This window comes from Triturus cristatus, chromosome 8 (genome assembly GCF_964204655.1).
Source record: "Triturus cristatus chromosome 8, aTriCri1.1, whole genome shotgun sequence".
Taxonomy (NCBI): Eukaryota; Metazoa; Chordata; class Amphibia; order Caudata; family Salamandridae; genus Triturus; species Triturus cristatus.
The window spans coordinates 753,296,192-753,309,277 of record NC_140591.1 but is presented as its reverse complement, the minus strand read 5'-3'; the positions used below and the strand labels follow the sequence as shown (position 1 = coordinate 753,309,277).

The window sequence follows — 13,086 nt, the reverse complement described above, 5'->3', positions numbered from 1 at the left end:
TGGTGAGAAAAATAACAATGGATTAAACCCAGATCTGTGACTGGGGGTGAATGTTTTGCCAATGTGCAACATTCCGTTCATCATCTTGTGTGTTTTACCACTAAAACTCACACAACTGAACAAAAGAAAAACAGGCACCTTGAAGAAATTCTGAGATAAAAGAGATAAAAAAACAAATTAGAAGGCTGCAAAGCCCTGGCTCAAAACAAACACCAACCAAGACAAACTTCACCTACAGAAAATTAACAGATTGTACAAGTCAGCTATCAAAAAAAGTGAAGAAAAAATACTATTCAGACAGAATTCAAAATGCTAAATGTTCAAATAAAGAATTCTATAAAATTCTCAATGAATTTAGTAAATCAAATTGTCTAGAAGCAGCTCATCCCCTTACTCAAAAGTTCACAGACAAACTGGAAAATCATTACACTCGCATAGCAGACATGGACTCACACTTACAAAAAAGACAAAGCATCAGCACTAACCCTTTCACAAAACTACAATCCAAGAATACTCTAACCCAGCCTCTCAGTTCCTTCCAACCGATTTCACACAATTAATTTATGGACCTGGTCAAAGCAAGCAGGCCTGCCGGCAGTTCTTCTGTCCTGTGTCCAGCGCAAACCTTCTAGACAAATCTTTTAACGACCTCTGCTGCCACTCGAGTAAGGGGAATCATGAATAACTCCTTAACTACCGGAATATTTCCAGAAGAACTCAAAAAGTCATACATACTCTCAATACTGAAGAAAACAAACTTGTACCAGCTGAACTCAGACAGCTACAAATTTTAAAATGGACCTTACCTGGGCAAACTGTTAGAAAGAGTAGCTTTTGGCCAGATGTCACAATTCATTTAAGAGAATGCCATACTTTCACACTTCCATACACGATTCCATCAAGGAAAAGACACAGGACCTGCCCTCCTTGCCATCTGGATGACCTGAGGAACACAGTTGACTGCAACCGGGTTGCTGCACTATTTCTCTTGGACCGCTTGGCTGCCTTTGACACAGTTGACCATGACACTCTGCTACAAAGACTCTGCGAAGCCGGCATAGAGGGGACTGCTCTAGACTGGATTGCGTCCTACCTTCGCAACAGAACTAATGTCATCCATACCCCACCTTTCTCGTCCAAACCGTACTTCGAAAAAGCAGGGGTCCCTCAAGGCTCTATTATCTCGCCCATAGTTTTCAACATCTACACGAAGTCATTACCAGCACTGATCAAGTTCACCTCACATGCTAGAACTATGCAGATGACACGCAAAAACTCCTTCAACTGCAATGCCCGAAAGTCATTGGAAACTCTCTAATTTTCAGTTGTCTCAGAGCCGTGGATCAAAAGGATGACTTGGAGCCATCTCAAATTGAATGCTTCCAAAACGTAAAAGCTCACGTGTGACAACTGGAAACATTATGACCCGCTCGCCGCGTGTCCTGATGATCTGGGAACACTGCCTAAAATATTGAAGGAAGTAAGAAACCTCGCAATGACCATGGACTCCAAGCTAGCGATGAATGCCCAAGTGGACAAACTAGCAAAATCAAGCTTGGTTACTATAAAACCTCTGCGACAAATCTTCCCCATTTGGGATTTCCACACAAGGACCAGACTACCATCTCCCTTGTTTTGGCCAAACTCGATTATACCAATTGCCTCTACCACGGATCACCTTTAACAACCATGAAAAGACTAAAAAGGATTCAGAACTTGGCTGCCATACTACTCTTACATATAAAACCGCAAGACCATATATCCCACGCATTGAAAGCCCTGCATTGGTTACCGGTTGCCAGAAGTTCCACGTGCAAGCTACTCTGTATCATCCACAAAGCAATACATGGATCAAGACCACTCTTCATCAGGAAAAAAATCACCTAACACATTCAACAAAGGAATCTCCGCTCTAGAGTGGCATCTCGCCTCAAAATCTCAAGATACAAGAAAAATAAACAATGGATGGCACATCATTTTCTGTTCAAGCAGCCAAACTATGGGGTACTTTACCCCCCCCCACCCACATAAGATCCACAGATAACCACCTTATCTTCAGAAAACTACTCAACAATTGGCTCTTACCCACATACCCATCATACGGAATCAGACAGAAATATACAGCATATATTTCTGTATATAAGCATTTATTTGTACTATAGATATGTACCTATATATGTGTATTTCATTGTATAAACATGTAGAATACTTATGTTTAAAAACAAATATTACATAGATACATTAGTTCTACTTAAATATACATATTACCGATTGTTACATTATACTGTTTTTAACATGTATATAAGTGACTGATAAACAAGTGAATTGTTTTATCATAACTATTTAGCTACAATTGCTTCACTGTTGATCTACAAAAAATGTTTCAATAAATAAATACAACAAATTTGAAGTACAACACTTGAAAGCCAGAGTTGATTTAATGCATCTTTAATCTACATATACTACCTTCCTTCATGCATCTATATACCTTCCATGTACTTATTGATCTATAGCTTAATTACTTTTGGATCTATATATTTCTTGCTTTCACTTATGTATTACTTTCCTTCTAATTCAGCATATTACAATGCACTACCCTATTTTTCACCCTATACCGCTCTCAATATATCCACTAGCTCAACTCAGACTCACCTCAATCCTCTTTCTGCTACTCTTTCCAATGCACTACCCTATTTCTCAACCTATACCTCTAGCAATATATCGATTATCTCCACTATCTCATTCCTCCCAAACCCCATACCACTAATATGATCCACCAAATAACCCATTTGAGACTCTTATCTACACCACCCCTCCTTGCATCATCTCATACCTTTTTTTAATATTCCGATCCCCCAAAACAAGTCTTTCTAAACTCTCCCTCTGACTCTTCCCCCTCCACCTCCCTTTTACTCATCCCAAACCTCCTCCTACTGCTGAGAGCCAAAACAAACAAAAATATCTTATAAATCCTTCCCTTCTATCTGTTCACTATCCTTTTCAATCCAAATAACAGACAGTAGTGTGCTACTCGCCAAAAAAGTGCTTTGACGCCTCGTCAGGGGTAGTAAGCGCTATATAAATGCAATTAAAATACAATATCCAATCTAAGGCTAGCCTTTGAACCCCAATTTATAGGTTTTGTCCAAAATATTTCATGTACTTGGATCTGTGTGTTTGGTACATTTCTCCTAAAAAAAGCATATCCAATGCACTACCCTATTTCTCATCCTGTACCTCTATCAATATCTTTAATCTACATAAAGTTACCTCCTTTATGCATCTATATACTTTCAATGTACTTATGGATCTATATATTTATCACTTGCTTCTAATTTAGCATTTCCAATGCACTACTTTATTTCTCAGCCTATACTTCTCTCAATATATCTTCTAGTCCAACTGTCTGACTCATCTCAAACTTCTTTCTACTACACTTTCCAATGCACTACCTTACCTCTCACCCTATACATCTTTCATTATATCCTCTACACACACTCTCTCATTTATTCCAAATGCCATACCACTACGATGTTCCCCAAAATAACCCTTTCTCGACTCTCTCCTACTCTCCCCCTCCTTGCGCCATCTGACACCTCTTTAACTATACCGATCCCCCAAAACAACCTTTCTAAACTCTTCCCTCTGACTCTTCCCCCTCCAAAAACCCTTTTACTCATCCAAAAGCCTCCTCCTACTGCTAGGACCTAAAAAAAGAAATCCTTCACTCTTCTATCCCTCCATTATCCTTTTCAATCAAAATAACAGACTAACATGTTCACGTCTCTAATTCCATATTCCACTAAACTAATTGACCACTAATCCTTTATGGGTTCCAGAGTAGCGTGCTACTCGCCAAAAAAGCGTTTCAACACCTCATCAGGGTTACAAACGCTATATAAATACAAACCTTTTTACCTTTTTTACCCCTCCCCAACCCTTCTCAATCCAAATAACTGACTAATATAGCCACCACTCAAAACTACTTCATATTTCACTATACTAATTTTCAACACTAATACTTTATGGGTTTCGGAGTAGCCTGCTACTCGCCAGAAAAGCGCTTAAACACCCCATCAGGGGTAACAGGCGCAATATGAATGCAAACCTTTCTTTCCCTTCTATCCCTCCGCTATCCTTCTCACTCCAAATAACTGACTAAACTGACTAATATCCACCACTCAAATTACTTTCATATTTCACCATACTAATTCACCACTAATCCTTTATGGGTTTCCAGAGTTGTGTGCTACTCACCAAAAAAGTGCTTCAACACCCCATCAGGGGTAAGAAGCGCTATATAAATACAAACTTTTTTTCCTCTTCTATCCTTCTGCTATCCTTCCGAATACAAATAACTGACTAACATATCCACCACTTAAAATTTACTTGCATTGTTTCACTATACTAATTCAACACTAATCCTCTATGGGTCCCGGAGTAGCATGCTACTCGCCGAAAAGTGCTAAGACGCCTCGTCAGGAGTAGTAAGCACCATACAAATGCAATTACAATACAATACTTAGAACAATTATAATTGCTTCAAAATATAATCTGCTAGCATACTAGTGTTGTTTAAAAGTGTGGTCAAATGACATAATTTATGTCATTATATTATTTATGCAGAAAGAATGAAGTAAGAAAATATTCGTTCAAAAAAATATACATGTCAACGGTCTGAACGTATCAACAGAAACCAACTAAAACATATTCAAAAACACAAGAAACCACTATTGAGAAGTATCAAAGTCAACAAACACACAATCTGAAGAGAGGATATGGTCTCACAGCTAGACTGCCCACCATGGAGCTGGGAAACCAAGGTTCGAGCCTCGGGGTTGACTCCACATCCAGTGATTCTTGGCAAATCACTTAATATCCCCATGCCTACCAAGAAAAAAAAATGAATGTGCCCTTGTATAACGTAACTGGTGCTTAAGTAAATAGCTCCAATACCTTCGTGTCGAGTTTGCGCTATATAAATCAATTAATCGGTACACACAAAAAAATAACCCACGACTATTTTCCATTCCCTGCTTTTGTACTGATTGACAAGGCACGCATTTTCAATAACGCCGAAGAAGCAAATCAAGCTACCACTTTAATATATGAGAAAATAAATAAAATCTAGGCAATTTACCACACAATGAAAAAAACGGGCAGAACCTATCAAATGCAACGCATGGCCGTCTCTTCCTGACATCCCTGCCCCTAAAAAAAAAAATGCTATACAAAGGGCTATTTAAATCGGGTTTCATTCATCCATAGACAAAAATGTGGCCATTAATGATAGCAGGTCACATGGTCATTAGAACCTGTTGCCAGTTAAAAGTTCCTGCGCAGATTTCGAGACATACATTCAAAAATAATTTCATGTGAAAGACAAACGGTTCGCGGAATTTTGGGACCCTTTACTTTGCTTCATGGTAACTGAGTCCCTACTTTTATCCATTGGGAATAAAATCAAGGACTTCAAATTACATGTATACAAACATTGAAAGCGATTAAGTTGACCACCTGGCCAATACTTACACAAACCGCCAATAAAGTCAGCCAATGTCTGATCCCCCTTATTGATATTTTAATAGTCGAGATTTGCCCCTATTTCCAGTACTTCCGGGTCGTGTGAAAGCCAATCTCAGGACAGATTTTATCCTGGGAGTCATCTGAGGTTGGGCGGGAGTGCTGATACGTAAACTACCACGGTATTGGACTGTTAGTAAAAACTCAACCAATCCTAATGCGCAGTGCAGACCTCGGCAATGCTCATTGGCTATAGAGTTCCTGTGCTCCTCTATAGTAAAGAAGCACTGCCCGAACTGCCATGCTGGAAGCTCTTTATCGGCTCAAGTGAGTTCGCTTCGAAGACGTCCGGGTTAGTAAAGCTTCTGTAGGTAACACTGCTGCGAGGTCAAGTGTCGATAAGAGGAGGCAGGCCGTGCCGCAGTGGAGGCGTGGCAGCTCGGTACATATGTGAGTGGTTTAGAGTTCGCGGCGAGAACGAATGGGTCTTCCGGCCACTGACATGCGGGCTTGGGGAAGGCGTGCCCGGTGGACTCTCGAAGAGGAAGGATTCCCAAGTCTGTAATGTCACTGATTAGCATAATGATGATTTCTCTGGAAATGCTATCAGGTGAGCTTGGCTTGACCACACGATCCCAGAAAGTACCATCTTGGGACACAGATCGGAGGAAACTACTGTGGCGTTCGACCCCATTGACACCTTGGAGAAATAACATATGTGAGTGGGTTTGAAGGAACTTAACTGAACAATACAACGTGCAACCTGTAAGGAAGTGATGTCAGTTAATAACCGGAGTGTCGCTTTCGAAGCCTGCACTGTTAGATACTGTTCTGATTTCATAAACGTTTATATAATTGTTTTCCAGGGCCGAAAAAAAGTTTTCCCTCATTAGAACAATTTCTGTAGTGGGAGCGCTAGTGGCACCGTTGATGCTTTCAGGAAAAGAATACTAATGCTTGGTGGCGCTTCGTAACTAAACAGACTAGTAGAATTAGGAAGAGGTTAGCAGCTGTAACATAGTCCGTGTACACACAGATATTATGTTACTTCTTTTCTTCTAATCTATTTTAGAACGGGCTCTCCAGCACAGTGTTTCTTTGGCTGGAGATGTCATTTAAGGGGAGTTCAATACTGCTCGGTGAAGAGGCTGTGAGGAGTCTGCCTTGGAGCTGTCCAGCTCCACCTTCCTGCCAAGGATAATTTGAAGAAGCTGGAAATCGAGCAGAGATGTAGGTGATAGAATAGACCGTTAGGTCTGCCAAGTTTTGGAAGTGAAAACCTAATCTAGATGACAATCGGGAAAGAGTGTCACTGATAGCTTTGGCTCAGCTCAATACAGCACGGTCTCACCATAATAACTGAGACATCTTCAGTGTATCGAGCAACACCTCCCCTTAAGCTCTGGTTAGGCACAGTTGGTACTTACGTGCTTTATCAATTTAAATGTTGACGAGAGAGTACCAATGCACGGAAGACTACTACAAAAACAGAGAATATAAGCTTGAATCGGTCATAGTCCTCAGCAGTCCGCACCCAACAAGGGCCAATGGCAATGAGGCAGACTGGTACATGACTGACAGGTCCAATTGGCTAAAAGATATATCTGTCACTATCAGCTCAGCTGACCCACGTTCTGTCACTATCAGATCAGCTAATTCACGTAGGAGGGACCAGAGGTTTACAGCTCAGAGCTGCGTGCGCAAGACTGCTCTTGGAAGACACTTGAAATCGGATTAGTCGATTACGGCAGCCCTTAAAAAGCCATAGGAAATAATTGTAAATTGGGTAAGCATTAATAATCCATAACAAGTGGTATACTACCACTTAATTCTGCAGTATTTAAGTGTTAATCATGTGTCTGGGTCTAGGGAGCAGCAGTACTTTTGGGTATATGTAGCATGTTTGTCATTTAATGACACAGGATATTCCATGTGGTGTGTACCACTGGCAATCATACCCTGCAGCAGCTGCCCATATTTTTGGGTGAAGGAGGAGGTTAGCCCAGTGCTATACCTCCAGTAAGGTGAGGTGATGCATTGAGTGTCCACCCTCTGTGGCAGTGTGGTAAAACTGTGTTCCATCATGGGTGTTTGGGAGACGGTCTAATAATCAGTCCAAGCGTGTCTGTAAATGTACAGGCATGGCCTGTTAATCAGCTCATTCTCAGAAAGATAATATTTGTGTAAAGTCATACCAGTAAATCAGTTGACCCGGAGAGATAATTTACCAGCTTTCTACACAGTCCAGTTTGCCTGTCCATGCCTCATTACATCTGTTGATTTTGGTAGACGGAGGACAGGTTTGTAAATAGTCTCATCTTTCTGCGTCTCTGTACACGTGGCTACCTGTTTGCCTCGGAGACAAGCGACACATTTATTCAAGTTTGTAAAGATTTGGGAGTAGCAGGCCTGTCCTTCTGAGGATGTCCCCCCTTCTGACTCATAAGAACACCTAGAAGGCCATGTGCTCTACATTCAAGGGTTATACTACTTGCACTGGTTTCCCTTCCCCTGGCATTGTATAGGGCTTCAGTCATAGCACTTCCGGTCATTTTTTGTAACTTAACAGGTTTTAGCGCAAGCACTGCATTGGGAATATACATGTGCTTCAGCCCTTGTACTGTCAGTCCCTTATTCTGCTGGTATGTTCAGAGGCTGCTCTCTTTCCTAACGGTGTACACAAACCCAGGCCTTGCACTACCAGTTCTCCCTGAATGTGAAGGCATAGGATTGATGGAACTCACAGGTCCCACCTCAGTGTTGCTTTCTCTCATCGGCGGTACCACACCACATCAGAGAATCCTAGCATTGCAGTAAGGGGGAAGTCGTTTCAGGCCTGGAGCATATCAATCCTAAGGGATTATCTAGGAGCAGCATGTGCTGGCTCAAGTCATAGCCTCCACTGCTGGGCAGCAAGCCAAGAGCACTGAGAGGGAGGGAGAGACTATTCAACTTGGTATTGGGGCATATGCAGCAGCCCTGTTAACAACATTGAGGGAGCACAACACCCTCGAAGAGCACTAACAGATGTCTCGGCTTCAGCAATTGGGGAAGTCAAATATGTCCTACATCTATACCAATTTAGACTTTCTTTTTGTGTCTGTCCATTCTCTCTCCGTTCCATATGTTCTGTGCCTTTATTATTTATGCAATTGCCCCCGTGCTGTGCTCCCATCTTCCATTTCATGTGCTCTCTGCCCATAATCCATTCCCATTGGCTCCTGCGCTCTTTGCATTTCTCTTATTGGTGTTTTATGCCCAGGCTAAAATGCTGCCAGCAGTCACAGATTGGATGTCAATTGTGCGAAATCCATGGCCAATTATGTCTCCAGCCAATAGGAAGCCCTACCATTTCTGAGCTAAGAGGTGGTTGTGAGGGGACCATATTTGTTTTTTAAAGTAAATTGGAAGGCGAAGGAACCACAGGAGAGCTCGGAGTTATCCAGTTTTTTCAGGTGTATGCATAAGTAGCACATCCAGGGCAGGACTAGTAATGAAGAAGCCATATTGATGCTTACTTGGCAAACCAAAACAGTAACCTGCTTTACAACAGAAGGAATTTAAATTTCATCTTGAGCTAAGTCTCACTGTGACTATCTGTCTTCTGAACTTGGATTCTTCGTTCATGTTAATGGCTGACTAGCATGTTATTCCTTGCTAAAAAAAATCCTCATGATGACGACTAAAGAAGGTCATCCGTGTAATGTTGAATGTCTTTGCTGGTTTGAGGTTACTTTTGTTAAAGGCAAGAGAAGATACCTAGATCTACAGTTTGAAGCTCTTTGGGGACAATGGTTGAGGACAATATAGAACAAGCAGTGGCATAACCAATAAGTCTCACCTTTGGTGTTTATCCAGAGCTATTGGCTTTGCCAGTGTCTTTAACCTACATCGTAGAGCGTTGTCTGATGTGCAGCATGTTGAAAAGTGTTTTTTTTTTATTATAAAGTGTTTTAAAGCATTTTTGTTACCTTCTATGTAACCAATAAGACATTATGTACAACTGAATGAGCATATTAAAAAATAATTAACATAAAAAGTCTTGTAGTCTTTTTTTTATCCTTGCTATGCTGGCAACTTCTTCCTGCCTGTTCTAATGCTGATTTGTTATAGCTTTTTTTGTTTGTTAGGGGGGGGCAGAGTAAATAAACAATTTAAGGATGAAGGTTGGAAAATAGTACCTGAATTAAAACACGAGCTGCAAACAGACACTAGGGGAGAATCAACAGATGCCAAAGTCTAATGGTAGACTGAGGTGGTGGTGTGCTGGTGCCGTGCCGACGCTGAGTGATAATAAGGTGGTGCTGGGTCACGCTGAGGTTGTGCTGCTGCACTGGTGCTATGGTGGTGCTGAGCTGAAGTGGTGCTGGATTGCTGTTGAGGTGGGGCTGCACTGGTGCTGAGGTGGGGCAGCGCTCGTGGTGGTGCACTGATGAGGTGATTCTGAGCTGATACTGAGCTGGTGCTACTCGGATTCTAAGTTGGTGGTTGTTGTAATGGCAGGTTGTTCTTGTCCCTTTAAGAACTACTTGTCTTCCCCGTGCGCCTCTCCTCGGTCGCTGTTTTCAGTTAATGTCCACTCCCCCTTCTGGTGTTCTCGTCTGTCCTGCTCAAACTGTTAACTTGGACAGTTACGACGAGAGCACCAGAATGAATGGTTGTGGGTTGTTTCTTCTCCCACGCTCAGTACATTAATAAACACTTTTAAAAGTGCAACGCTTCATGGATTTACTCATTTCAACATTAGGCGACGACCTAATGTCTTCAAACAACCCACCGACCGTATTTGATGATTTGTAGCAGTTTTGCTGAATTCACTTGGCTGTCTCAATTGCTCCTCGTCTGATCTCCCGTTGTAGCTGAGCCTTAGTCAACGTCCAACGGCCTTCCTGTTGCAGGGTGTGCCCTCATTGATGTGACGACGCATCGCACATGCTCAGGAGGGGTTTCAAGAAGATTTAGGGCAATTTACATACCCCGCTCTTCCTACATTTGCCGGCAAAGTTGGTTGCCTAGCAACCTGGGTAAACATTGCCATTTCTTCACGGAAAAGCAGTTTCTTCTGCTTTTTTCTACGCTGAATGTCAATTACAGGCTGGTAAGCATTGCCTGCGCTTCGGTGACAGGCACACCTTTTATTCTATTTATTTTCTGGAATTCCCTGCCTACTCAGTGACAGGCTCACTATCCTGCATTCAGTATTGTGTTTTCAATACTTTCAAACCTGCAGTCCGAATTGTCCTGCTTCTCTCAAGCGATGCACCAAAAGTGGTAAGATGGGGTATTTTATGTCAGTTTGTAAAAGCTCAAGAAACCCTGTCAGAATTAGCTCAGTAGAAGCCAATCCTGATACGTGTGCACGTGATTTAGCTAAAGTAGTACTTACAATTTCTGATGATAATACTGATCAGATTAGTATCAAAGGCCCGTTCTGTCAAGCCATGGTGGCTCATGTCCCTTTAGAAATGATGGCTGACTCAGGTGCACCAATTACTATTATCGCTGATTGGCTATTTGCAGACAAATTGAATGAGAGACAATTGTCTGAAACAGATATTCACCCGAAAGCTTTTGGGGATCAGGATATCAATATGTTAGGGTATTTCATTGATGTTATGTCCTGTTTGGGTAGACAAATTACAACCAAGATCTATGTGGCCATTAAGGGAAAAAATATAATAGGCTGGAAAGATTTAGCAAGGTTGGGTATCATTCTAGTTCCTGGTGTAGATAATCCTATTGTTCTGGCTGAACATTCGATTAATTTCATTGAAAGTGATGTGGAAATAAATGTACTTAATGTTGTTAACAAATTTCATAACATTTTTTCAGAAAACATTGGTAACATTTGTCAGTTTGAACATTTGATCAAGCTTAAAGAAAATGCCTCTCCAGTTGTTTATAAAGTGAGGTCGGTTCCGCTTAGCGTCAGACATGATCTCAAACTTCTACTGGACAGACTTTGCAAAGAAGGTGTCATTAAAGAGACAGACTCCTCAGAATGGGTCAGTACGGTCATCCTAGTTAAAAAAAAAAAAAAAAAAAGACAGGCGAGATCCGCCTCTGTGTGGACTTGCGCACCCTAAATAAAAATATAATTATCGACTGGCACCCTTTACCTACAGTACTGGACCTTTTAGCCAATTTGGGGAAAGCAAAAGTATTTTCTTTGCTAGATCTTAGATCCGCTTACCATCAGATACCACTTGCTGCAGAGAGTCGAGACCTCACCACCTTCATAATACCTTTTGGTGCATTCAAGTTCTTGCGTATGCCTTTTGGTCTTGCCTCTGCAGCAAGTGTGTTCCAAAAATTTATGGACACTATTCTTAAAGACATATCAGGTGTGCAAGCTTTCCAAGATGATGTCCTTATTTTTGCGGAGTGTGCAAGAGAACACAATCTTATTCTGGAAAGAGTGTTATCTGTTTTTGAGAAGGTGGGCATTACTCTCAGAAAGGAGAAATGTAAGTTTATGGTGGATCAATTAGATTATCATGGTCATTGCATTTCCAAACACGGTATTAGTCCCAAGATGTCTCTTATCTCTGCCATTAAAGACACCACACCTCCAAACAAGGACACTCTTCGTTCATTTCTTGGATTGTGCGAGTACTACTCTCGTTTCATTCATGGGTATGCTTTAATTGTTCAGCCTTTAAGGAACCTATTACGTAATGGCAAAACATTTGTTTGGTCTGATGACGTGCAGAAATAATTTTCTGAGAAAACTTTAATCACTTCTGCACCCATTTTGTCACCCTTTACTGCTGGTCAATTGTGTTGCTTAACAGTTGATGCTAGTCAATTCGGCTTGAGCGCTGTTCTGTCGCAATGTGTGGGGAGTAATGAACATACCATTGCTTATGCCTCACGTTCTCTATCGTCCTCAGAAGTAAATTACAGTACTATTGAGAAAGAGGCACTTGATGGTGCCTGGGCAGTTGAAAAATTCAAAACCTGTCTATGGGGTACCCAGTTCAAAGTTTTCACTGACCATAAGCCTCTTATTTACATGATTAGTGGTAATGGCACTGGTAAAGCTTCGGTTAGATTAGTGCGCATTCTTTCTAGACTGCAGGAGTACAATTTTTCCATTCAATACTTACCTGGTGGCAAGAATGGACGAGCTGCTTGCCATTCCAGAATGCCCATCAAAGATTCTTCTCTGCCGGAAGCAGATGAAGTAGAGTGTGTTGTGGCTCTCATGGAAGATACTGTTGGTGAGAACTCTTCCTTTTCAAGAGAGTAATGGTTATCAGCACTTGGTATGGATGTCCTCCTCAAGCAAGTTATTACTCCCATCAAGCAAGGTTGGCCTCATGAGAGAGATCTTTCTCCTGATGTTAAAACTTTTTCACAAGTTTCAGATGATTTGTCAATTGTGAATGGGTTTATGCTTCGTCATGACTCATTAATTCCTCCCACTAATCTTAGGGAATTATTGTTCAAGAAGAGTCATGAAGGTCACATGGGTGTTTCTGCTACCATTCACAATTTAAAACAGTTCTACTGGTGGCCTGGTTTGGGTTCCCAAGTTAAAAAATGGATTTCTGATTGCAG

General features: G+C 41.4%; 1 protein-coding gene across 4 annotated transcripts in view; it reads right to left on the bottom strand.

Annotated features, from left to right (window-relative positions):
• Positions 1-13,086, bottom strand: part of ARHGEF7 (Rho guanine nucleotide exchange factor 7) — a 908,392-nt gene that overhangs the window by 767,573 nt on the left and 127,733 nt on the right. For 2 of the 4 annotated variants that reach the window (XM_085622184.1, XM_085622183.1), the window contains exon 1: positions 5,533-5,668. The exons of the other annotated variants lie outside the window; for them this stretch is intronic. The gene's annotated coding sequence lies outside the window, so the exon portion shown is untranslated. Of the gene's footprint in view, positions 1-5,532; positions 5,669-13,086 lie in introns of those variants that run through there. 4 annotated transcript variants of the gene reach the window in all.